The sequence below is a fragment of the Gossypium hirsutum genome, chromosome A01 (genome assembly GCF_007990345.1).
Source record: "Gossypium hirsutum isolate 1008001.06 chromosome A01, Gossypium_hirsutum_v2.1, whole genome shotgun sequence".
In the NCBI taxonomy this organism is placed as follows: domain Eukaryota; kingdom Viridiplantae; phylum Streptophyta; class Magnoliopsida; order Malvales; family Malvaceae; genus Gossypium; species Gossypium hirsutum.
This window is the reverse complement of record NC_053424.1, coordinates 54,424,680-54,443,393: the sequence shown is the minus strand read 5'-3', so window position 1 is coordinate 54,443,393 and position 18,714 is coordinate 54,424,680. Positions and strand designations below refer to the sequence as shown.

General features: G+C 38.3%; 1 non-coding gene across 1 annotated transcript; it reads left to right on the top strand.

Annotated features, from left to right (window-relative positions):
* The first annotated feature begins 7,045 nt into the window (after positions 1–7,045).
* Positions 7,046–7,153, top strand: LOC121206322 (small nucleolar RNA R71). The gene has a single exon (XR_005901403.1). It is a non-coding gene; the product is annotated as a small nucleolar RNA R71 (small nucleolar RNA).
* The last annotated feature ends 11,561 nt before the right edge of the window (positions 7,154–18,714 follow it).

Below are 18,714 nucleotides of genomic sequence, written 5' to 3'. Positions count from 1 at the left end.
GCACATAGTGGTTGCTTCTCTATCCATCTGGGTTGTGTGAAAATGTGTAACGACTTAAAGAAAATGTACTGGTCTCGGGAATGAAAAGAGACATTTCAGAGTTTGTTTCTAAGTGTCTAATTTGTCAACAAGTAAAGGTCGAACACAAGTACCTTCGGGTTTACTTCAACCCGTGATGGTTCCCGAGTGGAAATAAGACCGTGTAACCATGGATTTTGTGTCAGGGTTGCCTTTGATGCCAAGGAAAAAGGATTCCATTTGGGTCGTTGTTGATAGATTAACAAAGTCAACACATTTTATACCAGTGCGTACCGACTATTCCCTTGAGAAATTGGTTGAATTATATGTTTTCGAGATTGTGAGACTTCATGGAGTATCCTTGTCGATTATTTCGGATAGAAATCTGAGATTTACCTCGCGGTTTTGGAAAAAGTTGCAAGAGGCATTGGGGACAAAATTGAATTTCAGCACGACATTTTACCCGCAAACCGACAGTCAGTCAGAAAGAGTGATTCAGATCTTAGAAGACATGTTATGGTGTTGTGTTCTCGAGTTTTAAGGCATTGGGAAAAGTACTTACCGTTGGTAGAGTTTGCCTACAATAATAGTTATCAATCAAGTCTGAAAATGGCGCCTTATGAGGCTTTATATGGACGCAAGTGTCAGACGCCCTTATATTGTACCGAACTTAAAGAAAATCAGATTCAGGGTGTCTGGTCCACCCGTGTTAGTCGTGCTTCGATTCTGCCAAATTGACACGACCGTGTGGTCTGCCCGTGTGAGGAGGTCCAGGCCGTGTTGATTTCGTATGTTGGCCCATTTTCTCTGTTTTTAGCCCGCTTCTCGCTCCTTTCACTCTTCTATGCTCACCTAAGTATAAAACATGAAATAAAGGCATTAGGAGCATTGAATTCACCAATTTTAAGGAAAAATCGTTCATAAAATGTGCTAAGCATGGGGTAGAAATATGTATAAATTACGGTTTATCAAATACCCCCACACTTAAGCATTTTCTTGTCCTCAAGCAAAATCCTCAACTCATAATCAAAATAAATTCTTCTCAACTTATAATTTCATATCGATAATATCTCAAAACAATCCATAAGTAATCATACATTGAAAATTCAACTGAAAGAACATCAAAGTTTCAAACATTCCAAGTTGAGCATTTTATCATGAAAACATAGGTGTCTCCCCTTATTTAAGTAATTACCTCTGATTCAAAATATCATAGAGTTTTACATCCTCACTAAAGATTCACTCAAATCACTCGAAGTGTTTAAGGACAATAAATGAAGCACTCAATAGTCAATAATGAAGAGTCATTACCATAGGCTTGCATGAAAATCAAATCTCCACCACTATAAATTGAGATGAAACATCAATCAAAAGGTCTTTAAAGGGTTGTACGTGGTTTTGGTTAGAGGGTATGGTCACAAGCTGAAAGAAAGGGTTAGAATCGAGATTGAATTGAAAAGTTGCCTAACTAGAAAAATGACTAGTCATCAATTGCGTACAGCAAAGCTTTTTCTCAGAATATGGAATTTAACTTCTTTAGCTCAGAAGATCACTACTACTAATATGTATACATGTATTTTTTTTAAGAACAAGTCAAATTACAAAATAGAATAAAACATAGCTAAGCAAATCTCCACAAAAATAGGGATTGAATTAATTTAAGGGATCACAACAATAATAAGTTATGGGTTAATATCGAGGGTAAATCAATGAATGGATTGTTAGGCTCAAGGGGGTTCACTAAGGGTTAATCGTGGAGGTAGGCTTTTCATGGCACGAGTGGGTTAATCTTAAGTGTCTCTATCATCTTGACATATCAAATCAAATAGCGTGGTCTTAACATGCATACTCAAGCAAGTTCTAGAATAATAGTTCAATACTAACGCACTCATAATGAAAGTGAACATGAAAGAATTAATAGGTGCTCTTGAAGGCTCAAGATCTCACAAAAATTATGGCTTTTTGATGTTTAAACTTGTGAATTCCAACTCAAGATAATACCTAAACTTAGGGAAACAACCTAAAAGTTTTTAATTCTTCAAAAGTCAACTTATCATGCTCGATTCCCTAATGTCTTAAAGTTTAAACAATCAATGCATAATTGTGTATGTTTTAATTTAAGATATATCAATAAAAATCATAAATCAATCAAAATTTATCTTAAACATGATATGAGAGCTTTTCAAGAGAACAAGGCAATCATTCAGGGATTTTTCTGATACAAATGAATACTCCCCCCCCCACACTTAAGATGTACATTGCCCTCAATGTACTAAGATAGATCTATAGAAGAGAATATAAATATAAGATAAGGAGAGAAGTGAAACTTCTTGAGTGATGAAAGAATTTCCTTGAACTGGAGTTTTGGAGAATAATCGGCGTGAGGGTGGAGGAGGATACTCCGGCAGTGGTAGAGGTTCATTAGTCCATAAGTCTTGCGCCACAAGAATATTATATCTGAAGCTGGTTATGGTCATGGTCGAGCAGGACATAACAGTCGTGGAGAACCTTTCCCAGTGGAGTTTCGAGTCCCTGAGTAATAGTGAGCTTTGGAGCTCTTTATAACTGTGATAGAATCAGGAACTCTTTTAGAAACTATATAAGGAAGAATAATTACTCAATAGGAATTAGACAAAATTTAAAATTTTTAAATAAAAATAAGCTTTAAAGAAAAATAAAATGTAGTCCTAAAGTAGAAAAAAATAAAAACATAAAATAATAAACAAAAGTTTTTAAACATCTTCATCGCTAGATGGTTCGCAAGATGGGGGTGGCGATGAGATGTGAAAGTGCTGATAGATCTACTGTAGAGTAGCATCAATGTTGTCAAATCTTTGAAAACACTACTGCTCGAATCAAGTGAGGCGCTCAGAAATGTCAGCATATGAAGCCGCCGCATGAACTAGACGAGAGGGTGGTGGTGGCTGAGACGGTGGGTCCTCATGCTGTGGGGGGACATCATCAGTAATGTCCTTAGGGGCCTCTTTCTCAGTAGATTGGGCGAGACAATATTGAGAAGGGTAGGTTCATCGGCTCTTTTTGATCATCCCCATGCTTAGCATGCTCCAGATGCCTTGGGAAGGCATCTGGCCAATGAGGGTCAAGGATGATTCTTGGGTCGCGATGTTGAGGAGCCCGAAGTGTCGAGCCAACCCCTTCCTATACTGCTCCATCTGGTGCTGAATGGCGAGGGCAATGAAATAAGCAAGGTCTAATACGTGCCTATGCGATATACACCATAGAAAATAGGCGTCGTGAGTGTTGACAACACCAGTGCTCTCTCACCTTCCTGTTATCCTGTGAGACAAAATGGCGTGTAGGTACCTCAGAGATGGAGGGAGAGCCAATGCTTTGGAGCGGCTAGGATTGTAGGTGGCTGAACCTGGTACTAGTGCGTCCCAGCACCGTGAAGGAGAACGATCGATGTGGCGGTTGAGAGCATGTAAGTCATCCTCCTCCTTGAACTCCTCCATATATAAGCCCAGTGCATTACTGAATTCTAGGATACTTAGCTAGTGGACTAATCCACCTAGGTGAAATTGGACCATGTCGGGATCATCGTAGTTCGTCATTACGGTCTAAAGATGAAACGTTGAGCATAGTTCCATCGTGAGCTCGAGATATGTTGGCTCAATGATCCAAAAGAAAAGCTCCCAAGGATTGATGGTTAGGAGGGCCCGAATCGTATCAGCTAACTGAACTTGTTCTACTTCATCCCAGTCAATACAGCGGCCCGCAATTAAAGGTCAGGCCCAGAGTATTTGGAAAATTTCTTCTTGGGGCCCGATGGGGAATTGCAGGAAAGGGTGGCAAATTTCCGCGGTAGGATCCGAGGAAGATAACGCTCCCTTCCTTTTGCTTTGAAGTAGGGACAGCGGCCTTTTTACCACGTGAAGACAACATTGTATACCTGCAATATAAAAAAGAATAATAGTAGGTAGACGAATTTGAAAAGGAAAAAGCCATGAATTTGAACTAACAACTTCAGCCAAAACTACTAATACTAACCAAACTCAACTAAAATAATCAATTTGATAGCATAATTTCATGACATTAGCATGGTAATAGCATGAAAATGAGCGTAGTAATGGCATGGGTGTGACAATAGAATGAGGCTTTCCTAACAAATCGATTAAACATGAAATGTTTGATAAATAACCTAAGAATGCAAATTAAATAATAATGAGCAAAATGAAAATAGTATGAGAAAAATGAAGATTATTTTGATAATAAGCATTAGAAATAAGTAAAACAGAAGTGAAAAGAGTAAACAAATGCTAAGGCAGAGAGATTCGGCATCAAAAATGGAGTGGGAAGCGGCGCACGGGCGTGGTAGGGAGGCCGTGTAGACTTGCAACGGCTAGGGTTAGGAATTTTGAGTGAAGAAGACAATGAATAGTGCAGGGTATTTATAGTTTTTGGGACACACGACCAACGAACACGCCCGTGTTCCCCAATTTTTACCCATGTGATTCGTGAATTTTAAATTTGGATGCATCTGACAATTTCCCCACACCCGTGTACCTTGGGCGTGTTTTGCGCATGGCCGTGTCTGTCTTCTTTCGCTTCTCCCACGCCCGTGTATTAAGGGCCACGCCCGTGTTAATCTAACAGGTTCGCCCACGATTGCTTGGCATGGGCGTGTCACACTCCCGTGTTAATTTGACAGGTTCGGCCACAGTTTCAAGGCACGGGTGTGTCACACGCTCGTGTTGTTTTGGCAGGTTCGCCCACTGCCATGTCACACGGCCGTGGCAATTTATCGTAGCCCGTGTTGGGAAAATCTTTGCCCTATTTTCACACGGCCTAAGGCACGCCCGTGTGCTTGGTCATGTCTGTGTGGTAAACCTGTATTCAAGAGCTTTGTCAGGAAATTAGGTGTTAAACACTAAAATTTAAAGAAGTTAATACAGTTAGTGCTCGGGTTGCCTCCCAAGAAGCGCTTCTTTATAGTCTAAGCTCAACTTACCTTTCCATTGAATGGTCATGGTGGTTCGAGGAGTTTATACTCCTCATTCCTGCTATCCATCTTATCAAAATAAGGTTTTAGACGGGTGTTGTTTACCTTAAAAGTGCCGAACTTGGGATGACTTACCTCGATTGTACCAAATGGAAAAATGCAAAGTACCGTTAGAGGGATTTCTTCATTAGGTTTGGTAGTGGCAATGTGAGGATCTGCGACATCTAATAAAACTTTATCTCCAACCTTAAGTTGATTTGGAAAGGTATTGAGCTCATTCTGGTGTAGTTTTGGTTTATCGTGTGTTCTCGATTTATGTGTCTGCCATTCATCTAGCTCCTCAATTTGTAGCCTTCGTTCTTCATGAATAGGTCCTCTACTATTGCTTGAAAATGGCTCATGTACTTCCTTCAAACTCATTTCCTGCAAAGTAGGTTGCATCATATTGTCAGTTTTAGTAGAATGGTTTAGATTGCATCATATTGTCAGTTTTAGTAGAATGGTTTAGATTGCATCATATTGTCAGTTTTAGTATAATGGTTTAGACAATCACTTCAATTTTCAATGTCTTGCCAGAATTGCGAGCTTGATGGGTGATTGTTTCATCTCCCACACGAAGTGTGAGCTCACCTGTGCCAACATCAATAATCGTTTTAGTAGTTTCTAAAAAGGGCCTTTCTAAAATCAAAGGAGTGTTGCTATCCTCCTTTATGTCTAGAACAACGAAGTCAATAGGAATATAAATTTATCGACTTTAACTAGCACATCTTGAATAATACCCCTAGGAAATCTTATAGTTTTATCTACTAATTGAATGCTCATCCTAGTCTGTTTGGGTTTCCCAAGACCTAGTTGTTTAAACATCTTGTAAGGTATGGCGTTAATACTAGCTCTAAATCAGCTAATGCATTATTATCATCTAAACTACCAATTAAGCAAGGAATTGTAAAACTCCCTGGGTCTTTCAATTTGTTGGGTAACTTATTCTGAAGAATGGCTGAGCAAACCGCGTTCAGCTCCACATGCGACCTCTCGTCCAACTTCTTCTTATTTGCTAAAAACTCCTTTAAAAATTTGAATTTGTTTGGCATTTGCGAAAGTGCTTCAATAAACGGCAGGTTAATATGTAGTTTCTTTAAAAGTTTAAGGAATTTACCAAATTGTTCATCTGAGCGGTCTTTCCTTGTCGCATTGGGTTATGGCACACGAGGTTTGTATTCCGTACTTGCTGGTTTCTGCTCATTGTGGTCGACCTCACCTTTACATTTGCTTATCTTAGGTTCTTGCCTTGGTTCTGGTACAGGTGTGACTAACCCTTCTTTATCTTGACTAGTAATCGCGTTGAGTTGCTCCCTTGGGTTAGATTTTGTGTTGCTTGGCAAGCTACCTTGTGGTTGTTCAGAAATCAAATTGGAAAGCTATCCAATCTAAGTCTCGAGCCCTTGTATCAATGCTTGTTGATTCTTAAGTGCTGTCTCGGTATTCTGAAAATAAGTTTCTGACACTGATATAAACTTTGAGAGCATCTCTTCAAGGTTCGGCTTCTTTTCCTGTTGGTAGGGTGGTTGTTGGTAGCCTGGAGGTGGTGTCTGATTTTCTTGGCCTCCCCACGAGAAATTTGGGTGATTCCTCCAACCTGCATTGTAAGTGTTATTGTATGGATTATTTTGAGATCGAGGATTATTACCCATGTAATTTAACTACTCATTCTCCATGTTGTGGCCATAATATTAGTATTCTAAATTACTTGATCCACCTCCACTTGCTTCGCACTGCATTACTGGGCGAACGTGTGAAGTACTAAGAAAGCCATCAATTTTCTTATTCAAGAGTTTTACCTGATTAGAGAGCATGGTGACTGAATTGACATTATAAACACCGGCTGTTTTCGTTGGATTTGTCCTCATAACTTGCCACTGATAGTTATTCAATGACATCTCTTCAATAAATTCGTAAGCCACCTCAGGTGTTTTATTATTGATAGTTCCTCCAGCGGCTGCATCAATCATCTGTCGAGTCGAAGGATTCAGGCCATTATGGAACGTTTGAACATGTAGCCAGAGTGGTAACCCATGGTGAGGGCATCTTTGCAAAAGGTCTTTATATCTCTCCTATGCATCGTAGAGTGTTTCTAAATCCATCTGCACAAAAACAAAGATATCATTACGTAATTTTGCCATTTTAGCCGGTAGAAAATATTTAAGTAAACTTTTCGGTCAGTTGTTCCCAAGTAGTAATTGACCCTCGTGGTAACGAGTTCAACCATTGTTTAGCTTTGTTCCTTAATGAAAAGGGAAACAACCAAAGACGTATGGCATCATCAAAAACGCCATTGATTTTAAATGTATCGCATAGTTTCAAAAAGTTTACCAAGTGAGCATTAGGATCTTCACCCTGCAAACCATCAAACTGAACAAATTGTTGTATCATTTGAATTTTGTTAGGTTTCAGTTCAAAAGTATTTGCAGCTATAATAGGTCTAACTATACTTGACTCAATTCCTGTTAAATTAGGTTTAGCATAATCATACGTAGTGCGCGGAGCAGGATTCTAATTAACAGCAATTGCAGAAGGTAGTGAATTTTCTTAGTTTTTAGCCATCTCCTCAGTTGGGGTTTGAATATCGTCCTCTTGCTCGTTCTCTGTGTATCTTAAGCTTCACCTTATTTCTCTTTGGTTTCTGCAAACTATGCGATCGATCTCACTATCAAAAAGCAATGGTCCTGATGGGTTTCTTCTAGTCATAAACTATAAAAACCTGCCAAGAGTAGGCAACGGTGCCAAAAACTTGATCGTGATTTTGTGTGATAAGTTTTAAATATTTATAATGAATCGTTCTTGAAACTAACTATTATCACGATGTAGGCAAGCGTATCTATCGAGTAGTAGTATAGCTTTAGCAAGACCTGATTGTCGAACCCGAAGGAACTAAAAGTACTAGTAATGACTGTCTTTTTATTATCTAGCCTAAGAATAATGGGGTTTGTTTTAACTATCTAATTAACTAAACTAAGAATTCACAGGAAATAGAATTGGGGAATTACTTTTGGAAAAATGATTGAATCAAGACAATACCTACGGAAAAATCCACCTAGACTTCACTTGTTATTTGACTCTGAATCGGATGATTTATTCATTTGACTTGATCCGTAGAAATCCCTAAGTTATATTATTATCTCTCTCGAGATTAACAACGTCTAACCCTAGGTTGAGTAATTGAAATCTCTTTCTAATTAACTTCCTAGGGTTGCATTAACTCGATCTATGGATCCCCTTATTAGGTTTCACCCTAATCCAGAAAAATCTTGTCACCCTATCTCTAGACGCGCAATCAACTCCGCTTAATTATGACAATTGTACTCTTAGATAGGGTCTATTCCTCCTCTGAATAAGAGTTTAACTTGAACCAATATCCCGGAATATCAAAATAAGAATTAAGAACACATAATTAAGAACAAGTCAAATATTTATCATACAATTCAGAAAATAATAACAAGATTCGTCTTAGGTTTCATTCCCCTTAGGTATTTAGGGGATTTAGTTCATAACTAAAAAGGAAAACATCTCACAAGAATAATGAATATAAAACATAAAGAAAACCCAAAACTCCTGAAGGGAAATTGAGGGGAAATCTTCAGTCTTAATGATAAATTCAGCTTCTGAGATGGATCAATAGGCTTTCTTCGGGTAATTCCTTCCTTCCTCCCTGTGCCTCTCCTTTTCCTCCTCCTTTAGGGTGTATTTATAGGCTTTGGAATGCCTAAGAACCCTCAAAATTAGCCTTTTCTGAATTGGACTCAACTTGGGCTCGGCAAGGACACGCCCGTGTGCGATTACTTCAGGTCGTGCTCGAGCCTGTTAGAATGGCATGGGTGTGTGGTCTACCCTTGTGAGTCGTGCTTCGATTCCTCCAAATTGACACGGCCGTGTGGTCTGCCCGTGTGAGGAGGTTCAGGCCGTGTTGATTTTGTATGTTGGCTCATTTTCTCCGTTTTTGGCCCGCTTCTCGTTCCTTTCACTCTCCTATGCTCACCTAAGTATAAAACATGAAATTAAGGCATTAGGAGCATCAAATTCACCAATTTTAAGGAAAAATCATTCATAAAATGTGCTAAGCATGAGGTAGAAATATGTATAAATTACGGTTCATCAGATAGAGTTACGATGGATTTTGTATCTAGATTACCCTTGTCTCTGAAGAAGAAAGATGCTATTTGGGTTGTCGTTGACCAACTGACGAATTCTGTACATTTCATTCCAGTATGTACTGATTATTCACTTGATAAATTGGCTAAATTATACATATCTAATATTGTTAGATTACACTGAGTGCCAATTTTGATTATTTAGGATAGAGGTCCGAGGTTTACATCGCGATTTTGGAAGAAATAGCAAGAGGCTTTGGGCACAAAGTTGAATTTTAGTACATCATTTCATCCGCAAACCGATGGTCAGTCTGAGGGAGTAATTCAGATTCTCGAAGATATGCTTCGTTGTTGTGTGTTGCAATTCGAAGGCAATTCGAAAAAATATTTGCCATTAGTTGAATTTGCGTATAATAACAGCTTTCAATCGAGCATAAAAATGGCACCGTATGAAGCTTTGTATGGTCGCAAATGTCGAACTTCATTGTATTGGACCAAGCTGAGTGAGAAAAAGATTCACAAGGTTGATTTGATCCAAGAGACAGAAGAAAAAGTAAAAGTAATTCGCGGTAGTCTAAAAGCAACTTTATATCGACAGAAATTGTATGTGGATTTGAAATGTAAAGACATTGAATTTTAGATCAACAATAATGTATTTCTGAAAGTTTCTCTGTGGAAGAAAATCCTTCGATTTGGTCGTAAAGGCAAACTGAGTCCGCGTTTCATCAGGTCGTATGAAATCATTGAAAGAATAGGGCCAGTGGCATATCGATTAGCTTTATCAACTGAGTTAGAGAAAATCCATAATGTGTTTCATGTGTCGATGTTGCGTCGATATAGATCGGATCCATCACATGTAATTTCTTTGGCAGAGATTGAAATTCAACCTGATATGACGTACAACAAAGAACCGATCTGAATTTTATCTCATGAGGTTAAACAGTTGAGAAATAAAAGCATAACTTTAGTGAAAGTACTTTGTCAACGGCACGGAGTTGAAGAGGCTACATGGGAACCTGAGGAAGCTATGAGAAAACAGTACCCTAATCTATTTACTGGTAAGATTTTTAGGGATAAAAATCCTTAAGGGAGGAGAGTTGTAACAGCCCGTTTTTAGTTGAAATAGAACAGTGGTTTTGAGACCACAAATCCAAGGTCAAAATAATTATTTTATTATTTCTTTAATATTTACAGCATGAATATATGATTGTGTGAAAGTTTCATCTAGAAATTATATCGTTTGCAGGGTTAAATTGAGAAAAAGGATTAAATCGCGTAAAGCGTAAAATTTGAGTTCTAATAGCTAAAGGTTTTGAAGCCTTGAAATTTCAGCCAAGCTAGCCTCTTGCAAGTAAGTCAACTTGAGGCTTATTCTTGATCATTTTTGTACTTGCGGGACCCCTAAAGCTTAATCTAGCTATTGAGGGGACTATTTTGTGAAATGATTGATAGTTTAGGGACTTACCATGAAAGGATTTGTATGTTTGTTGAGTTTTTATGGAAGAAAATGAGTCTTAGTTGTTGAGTGAATAACTTTTGTGACAGGACTTCTCATGAAAACCCCAAAAGGACCATTTTGTAAAGTTTATAAAATAGATAGTAATATTGTGAAACAGTAAGAATTTGGGGTGGTCATTAGAGAAATAAATGGTCGGTTAGGCTTGGTTAATAAGGAAATTTGATAAAAATTAATTTTCGGGCTTAGGGGTAAAATCATAATTTTTGCGAAGTTTAAGGGCAAAACGACCATTTTTCCAAAGTATGAGTCTTAAGTTAAATTGAATGATTTGTGTATTAAGTAAGCTAATTTTTGACATTTTAGATCAAGAGAAATGTGATTCAGGTCTTGATCGAGGGAAGAACAAAATTTACAAAGATTAGGCTCGTTCCCATCATTTTGTGCCGAGGTAAGTACATATGTAAATAATGTGCCATTGTAGCTTACTTTCAAATGTTTTATTTTTACCCTGTATAATAATCTACTCGATACCATGAAAGTATAAATAATGCGATATAAGAGTAACCTACATTATGAACAAGTGCGACAGCATCAGGTTAGATACGAGATCCCGTCGAATCTCGGAAATAGTATAGGATACAAAAGGTAAGTCATGAGAAATTCAGTGGCCTGAACTTATGAGTTGAGCCTGAGTTCATGAGACAAGTGAAATATGTAATGCGAGTCCGGGTACTGACTTTGTCTATAGACCCGTGAGTAGCTCAATGAACGGATATTACATGATAGAGCTATGGGGTCTAGGTACTGACTTGGTGAAAAGGCCTGTGAGTAGCTCAATTATGCAAGTATTACAAAGTACGAGGTAGCCTTGGCTACTTGTATAGTACTTAGGAGTAAACTATCTATGTATTCATTGGTATTTACGAGTGTTTAAAGGGGTAACTCGATGAATGGATTGGCAATACTTCCAATAAGGTATGTCAATAGAGAGAATGAACTTGAGTTATTTTTCGGGTAACTACAGGTATGTATACTAAACTCTCGAATGAAGACCTTAGTATGTGATGAGATGTAGTAAGTATGCGTAAAAGAAGAAAGAGCAAGATAGTGAGGTTAAAATGATATATCATATTAGTATGATAAGCCATTGTTTGACGAATGTGTTTCTAATTACACTTATTTCCATATATGTACTTACTAAGCTCCCATGCTTACCCTTTTTCCTTTCCATTTCCTTTTAGTGCCGCCAAAGTAGTTCGAGGATCGTCGCCTACATCGGAGAAGCCAGTCACACTATCCTTGAAGCACTTGATATAACTAGTTTTATCATTTTGATTATGGCATGTATATGAATCTTTGATTTTATTTTTCTGTCACATTGTTTTGGGGCCAATGGTGTTGGCTTGTTTTAGCATTTGACTCATTTTGTATAAGGCCATGAAAATGGCTAATATTGTAAGTCATTATATGAATGCAAGATAGTCTTTTGCGAATGTGAAATTGTTAACATGGTTAAATTTGTGAAATGTATATAGGCCTTAGCTATGGTTGTTGGTTGAGAACTCATATTAGATTAGACTTTAATATGTTGATTAGTATTAAATTTTGTTTCAGGGTGGCATCAGACTTGGTAAATAGCCTTATATTGTCCACAAGGGTAGACACACGGGCGTGTGTCTAGGGCGTGTGTGACACATGGCTAGCCCCATGGGCGTGCTGTCCGGCCATGTGTCCCCTGCACGTAAATTTTACAAGTCAGTATGCATGGTAGTAAACACACGGGTAGAGACACGATTCTGTGTCTCAGCCATGTGAAAGGCACGGTCTAGCACACGAGCGTGTGCCTTGGCCATGTGCCCCAAATTGGATGCTGAGTTTTTAGACACAGGCGTGTCATAGTCGTGTGAGGGACACGAGTCATAGACTCGAGCATGTGCAAGGCCGTGTGAAAACCCCTATAGGTTCGAATTTAGAATTTAAGTCAAGGTTTTTAAACACGGGCTAGGACACGAGCGTGTCATGGCAGTTTATGGGAGTCGGGTCATAGACGTGGGCGTGTGTCTGGCCTTGTGAAAACCCCTGTAGGTTCAAATTTAGAATTTAATTCACATGGGCATGGGACACGGATATGTCCCTAGGTGCCTAGGCCGTGTGCGCCACACAGGTCATCAACGCGACCATGTTCAAGCTCCACACGGGCGTGTTGCCCATTCACGCGGGCGTGTGCCCTGTTTCAAAGGTCATTTTCCTAGTGTTGATTAAAGGACCCGAATTGGTCCCGAATGATTTCCTAGAGATGCTTTGGGCCTTATAGGCCCTGATAAGAAGTTTTGGAAAAGTTTGAAAAAGTTTTGAATTAAATCAAGTCTTGGTGACTCGTAAATGTTTGAATGCATGTGTTTAAGTTTAGTAAAGCCTAGTATTCAATCCCGGCGTAGGGCACGAGTGTGGGGTGTTACATTTAGTGGTATCAGAGCTATGGTTTTGTCAGTTCTTAGACTAACCTAGCGTGTGTACGAGTCTAGCTATACATGGCATAAATAAATTTTGATAGTGTGATGGCTCTTGATTTTGTTATCATGTTTTCTTATAGTAATGGATCCCGATCGAACTGTGGCGGACGATGTAGAAAGTAATGCACCGGCTCCTGCTGAAAGGGCAGTGCCATCCGATAATCGGCCTCTCACGGTTAGTCAGGGAGGGGGAGAAGGGGATCGGGAAGCCTTTCTCTATATGATGAATTAATGGTACACAGAGTTTTTCTGAGTGAACCCAAATGCTCAACCCCCTCCACCTCTATTTATCCCTCAACCTACCCCTGTAGCACCCTAAGGTATTGATTTTGTAAGACTGAATAGACCCCCATGGGACAAGATCCGAAAGCAGAAAGTCAAGAAATTCCGTGCAAATAAAGATGATGATCCCGAAAGGGCAGAGTTCTAGCTTGAGAATACCATCAGGGTATTTGATGAATTATCTTCTACCTCCGAAGAATGCTTGAAGTGTGTCATATCCTTATTGAGGTACTCGGCATACCACTAGTGGAGAACATTAGTTTCAGTGGTACCTCACGAAAAGGTTACATGAGAATTCTTCTAAGACGAATTCTGGAAGAAATACATTAGTGAGAGATTCATGATCAAAAGCGTAAGGAATTTCTTGACTTGAAACAAGTCTGCATGATAGTTACTGAATAAGAAAGGGATTTCGTCTGACTTAGTAAGTATGCTTGGGAGTGTGTGTCCTTCGAGGCTAATATGTGTCGAAGGTTTGAAGACAGACTTAATGAGGATATCAGATTTTCAGTAGGTGTCCTTGAATTGAAGGAGTTTGTGGTGCTCGTTAATCGGGCATGTAAGGCTGAAGAATTGATTAAGGAGAATAAGAAAATCGAGGCAGGGACTAAGGATGTAAGAAAGAGACATTCGAGCAACTCGTTTCCATCTCAGTCTAAGAAATCTGGAGACGTTTACTTCCGTTCTCATGTGTCAACTGGGCACTCGTACAGAAATCGTAAGAAGCAAGATCCAGATTCTAAATCTTGGGCTACATCGGTGGCTAGTATGGGTAATGCCAGATCTTCTCGACCAGAGTGCCAGCATTGTGGTAGAAGTCATTTCGGCAAGTGTAGAATGAACGATGGATCCTATTTCCGATGTGGTTCTCAATACCATTTTATCAAGGATTGCCCTAATATGAACGAAAAAGATAAATTTCAAAGTACAAGGCCAAATGGCTTAAATTCTGAAGGAAGACCACAAAAAAATGTTGGAATTGGGGCTTGCAGCAAAAATGTGACGAGAGACACCACAGGGAGATTCGAAGCTAGAACATCGGCTAGAACCTATGTAACACCCCGTACCCGAGACCGTTGCCGGAGTCGGACACGAGGGGTTCACAGACTAAATTCGCTTACTATTGCAGTCCATTTTAAAATTTTTCCAGGCAGTTGGCTAACTGCGTCACTGTCACCTTAAAAATCATATCTTGAGTTTCACAACTCGAAAATCAGTTTTGTGATTTTTTCCTGAAACTAGACTCATATTCCCATCTACATATTTTTTTCTAGAATTTTTGGTAGGGCCAATTAATACAGTTTATTAGTCAAAGTCTCCCATGTTACAGGGATCGACTACACTGACCTTTGCGCATTACGACTTGGATATCTCCCTGCACAGAGCTTCAATACTGATTCCGTTTGTTTCTATAGAAACTAGACTCAGAGAGGAATCTATACATATATGTAATGACTCCTAATTATCTCTGGTTAATTTGTAATGAATTTCCAAAGTCGGAACAGGGAGTCCAGAAACTGTTCTGGCCCTGTCTCACGAGAATCTGAATATCTCTTAACATACTGCCCATATGATCGTTTCGTTACTTTCCTATGAAAATAGATTCATTAAGGTTCGTTTACATAATCTATTCATTATTTAATTCCAATCCTACTACTTTTAGTGATTTTCCAAATCTACATCACTGCTGCTGCCAGCATCTGCCTTTAAGGTAGACTTTACCTACTTCATAGTTTCCATGATTCAACTAGCCCTTTTAGCATAAATAGCACAAATTATGATAGTGATTAACCATTCCATACCAAATGATTATAACATTATGCTCAAACATATATAAGCCATTTTCGCATGGCTATATACATTAACCAAAATATTCCTCCGCCACTAGTCTATTTTATACATGCCATAAGATAATCCAAAACATAGCAGTACCAAACAGTGGATAGTGATAGTGTGACTAGTTGCTGACGATCCCCGAGCCTGTAGCTTCGCAATGAGATCTATAAAACAGAGGAAACAGAGTAAACGGAGTAAGCATTACAATGCTTAGTAAGTTTTAAGCAGTGTCAACAGATAACAATCAAATTATAACATAGTTGTTCGTATTTTTATTTCACTCTTCCTTCGGGCATACCATCCCTTTACCGAATACGCACATCTCATCATATACAATAGGCAGATAAACTTTCTAATAAAAGTGAGCTCATGTGACATAGATATATTGATGTGACTACGCCCCAAGCCCCATCAAGTCCTCGTCTTGATTCCCTCGAGCTTCCAAAGGGACCAATGACCCGAGCTAGGTCCAAGCGATTTCATGAAGTTGTTTCAGCTTTGTTGTTCAAGTTTTGGAAGGAGAATCAGCTTGTTGAAGATGAGGAAGCTCGATCCAACTCCTTGAAGAAACCATGCACCTTAGTGCAAGCTAATTTCAGCTCCATTTTAGCTTTTCTAGCTCGTTTCAACTCCGACCAGCTCAATTGAGCTCATTTCAGCTCAATCGAGCTCAATTTAGCTACAATTCAGCTCATTTATTTTATTGGTTGAATAATTAAAGTATTTTATTAACTTAGTTTAAGTTATTACAGCTCATAATTATGTTTTGATTTATTTCATGTTTTTAAAGTTGTCTTAGCCGAATTTAATATGTTTAGCTTAAGACTTTATTAAATTTGTCTATTTTAAATTTATGTGTTAATTAATATATCTATTTTTAATTAATTTGTTCATGTTTCATGTAGGTACAGCCGAATGTGGAGATTCATTCAAGCTAGGTGCATGAACGTCTACTTACAATGCATGATGTGGGAACACAATTAAAGATGATTCATGAATGGGCTGGTTCAATGAACGTAAGGATGATGCATGAATGATTTAATACAATGAATGGAAGAATGCATGAATATTCACTTACATGCATCGGTTGCTGTCCATTGATCTCCTAAGTACCTATTCGGCCAAAAGGCATCTCTTGGAGTGTCCATTCACACCTTGGCCGAACCTAGACATGTCGATTGCTCTCCCATACATTCACCAAGCCTTCAAGTTTATTTCCTTAGCCATGAAGCTGCCCATTGAAGTACCATTCAGCCAAATTTGGACATAGCCTTTAAAGATACATTTCTAGATTAGTTTAATTCAATTAAAGCCGAATTTACTTAGTCTATTTGGCTATCTAATGTAGTCTATAAATAGTTCTTTTTCTCTTTGTAAAAGGGTTAAAGAATTTGATTATTGAAAACTTGATTGTGAGGTTTCCTCCTATCCTATTTCGTACGAGTCTCGTTCTGACTTATCTAGCTCGCTAGTGGCGTCAACCCGACTTCTTGAACTTATCACCATCCTGGTGTGGCGTTCATCCACCTTTTTATACCTTTGGTTCCTACCTCTCTATAGGTAACGGGTCAAGGTCCATCTTCGACAATCCATTTAATCCACCTTGAGCAATATAAGTCCCGGGGCAATACTTCATATAGTATTGAATCGTTCTTCGCTTGAGTTCTATTTTTCCATTCCATTTTAACTATTAAATTATAAATAATATTTCTTTATTTCACCGAGCCTATCAAACATCTATCCAAACCATCTTTTGAACCCATTTTCTCAACTTCCGCTATAAAAAATCATCTAACTCCATCTATCTACAAAATCGAACAAACTTCTCGTCGACGATCGGGCAATCAAGTGAATCGACTCAATCAACTGAGCCGGATCACATCATATATCGTATGATTTCACATCACCCCTCACACTGATCCGATGTCACATAATCATAGGAATAGTCTCATAGATTGCTATCGTATGCATCACATAACTACCTTATGATTTAGTGCAAATCAAGCTCACATATAAACTTGGAGTACATACCTGTTTAACCTTTCGCATTGAATATATTTATAAGCAATTCTTATTACGAAGTCTTACCCGGACATAATCTCCACACGAAGTTATCGGGTCTTACCCGGACAAAATCCCCACACGTAGTCATCGGGTCTTTAGAGCTCGGATATAGTACGAGCACGAAGCTTACGGAAATTAATCAGTGATAATATTCTCGCATAAAGCCTGCGGGGTTTTAACCCGGATATAGTAATGACACAAATGCCCTTCGGGACTTATCACATTTATACACTTTCACATCCATCACGTTGGCCACTCGGCCCTGTCACATATATACACTTTCACATTCATCACATCGGCCATTAGGCCTTATCACATATATACACTTTCACATTCATCACCTCGGCCATTAGGCCCTATCACATATATATACACTTTCACATTCATCACATCGGCCATTAGGCCTTATCTCATATATACACTTTCACATTCATCACATCGGCCATTAGGCCTTATCACGTATATACACTTTCACATTCATCACATCGGCCATTAGGCCTTATCACATATATATATACACTTTCACATTCATCACATCGGCCATTAGGCCTTATCACATATATATACACTTTCACATTCATCACATCGGCCATTAGGCCTTACTATCATTTCATATTCGAATACTCATAAACTTACAATACCACGATTTAGAATTCAAGTATGGGTTTAATCAATAGCTTATGAGCAACTAAAACAAGTTTATCAAGGTTCACAACATAATCTCAAATTCAGCACAAGCTGTTTTTCCTGAGCAATAGTCACTAAATTATTTATAACTGGAGATACAAAACTCCAAATCACTTTCCGTTAATTTTTCCTGAATATAGACTCGTATATCTTCCATCCATAAAATTTCCAGAATTTTAGGTTAGGCCAATCAATACCAGATTTTTCTTAAAATTTCCCCTGTTTCACTGTTTGACTAATCTGACCACTCTTCACTACGAATCAAATTTCTCATTTTACAGAATTAAAAATGTGTTGTATTTGATTTCATTTGAAACTAGACTCATTAAGGAGTCTAATCATATAAATTTTATCTTATAACCATTTTTGTACAATTTATAATGATTTTCTAAAAACAGAATAGAGGATTACAGTGTCATTCTGTGCTGTCTCACACAACTTTAAGTATCTCATTATAGGAAATTCCTTTGCTTACACGGTTTCTTTTATAAGAAACTAGACTCATTAAGCTTTAATTTCATGTCTCATTCAGCCTCTAATTCAATTCCATGAATTTATGGTGATTTTCTAAAGTCACGTTACTGCTGCTGTCCGAAGCAGACTATTTCAAATTACCCTTAAATTCCCAAGCTCAAACACTTAAGAACTTACCATTTGAGCTTAGAACATATCATGGCCACATCTTATCTTATTAAATCAACTCATCATGTCCTATTATAATTGAATTTACTCAACGTTTAAACACTTAAA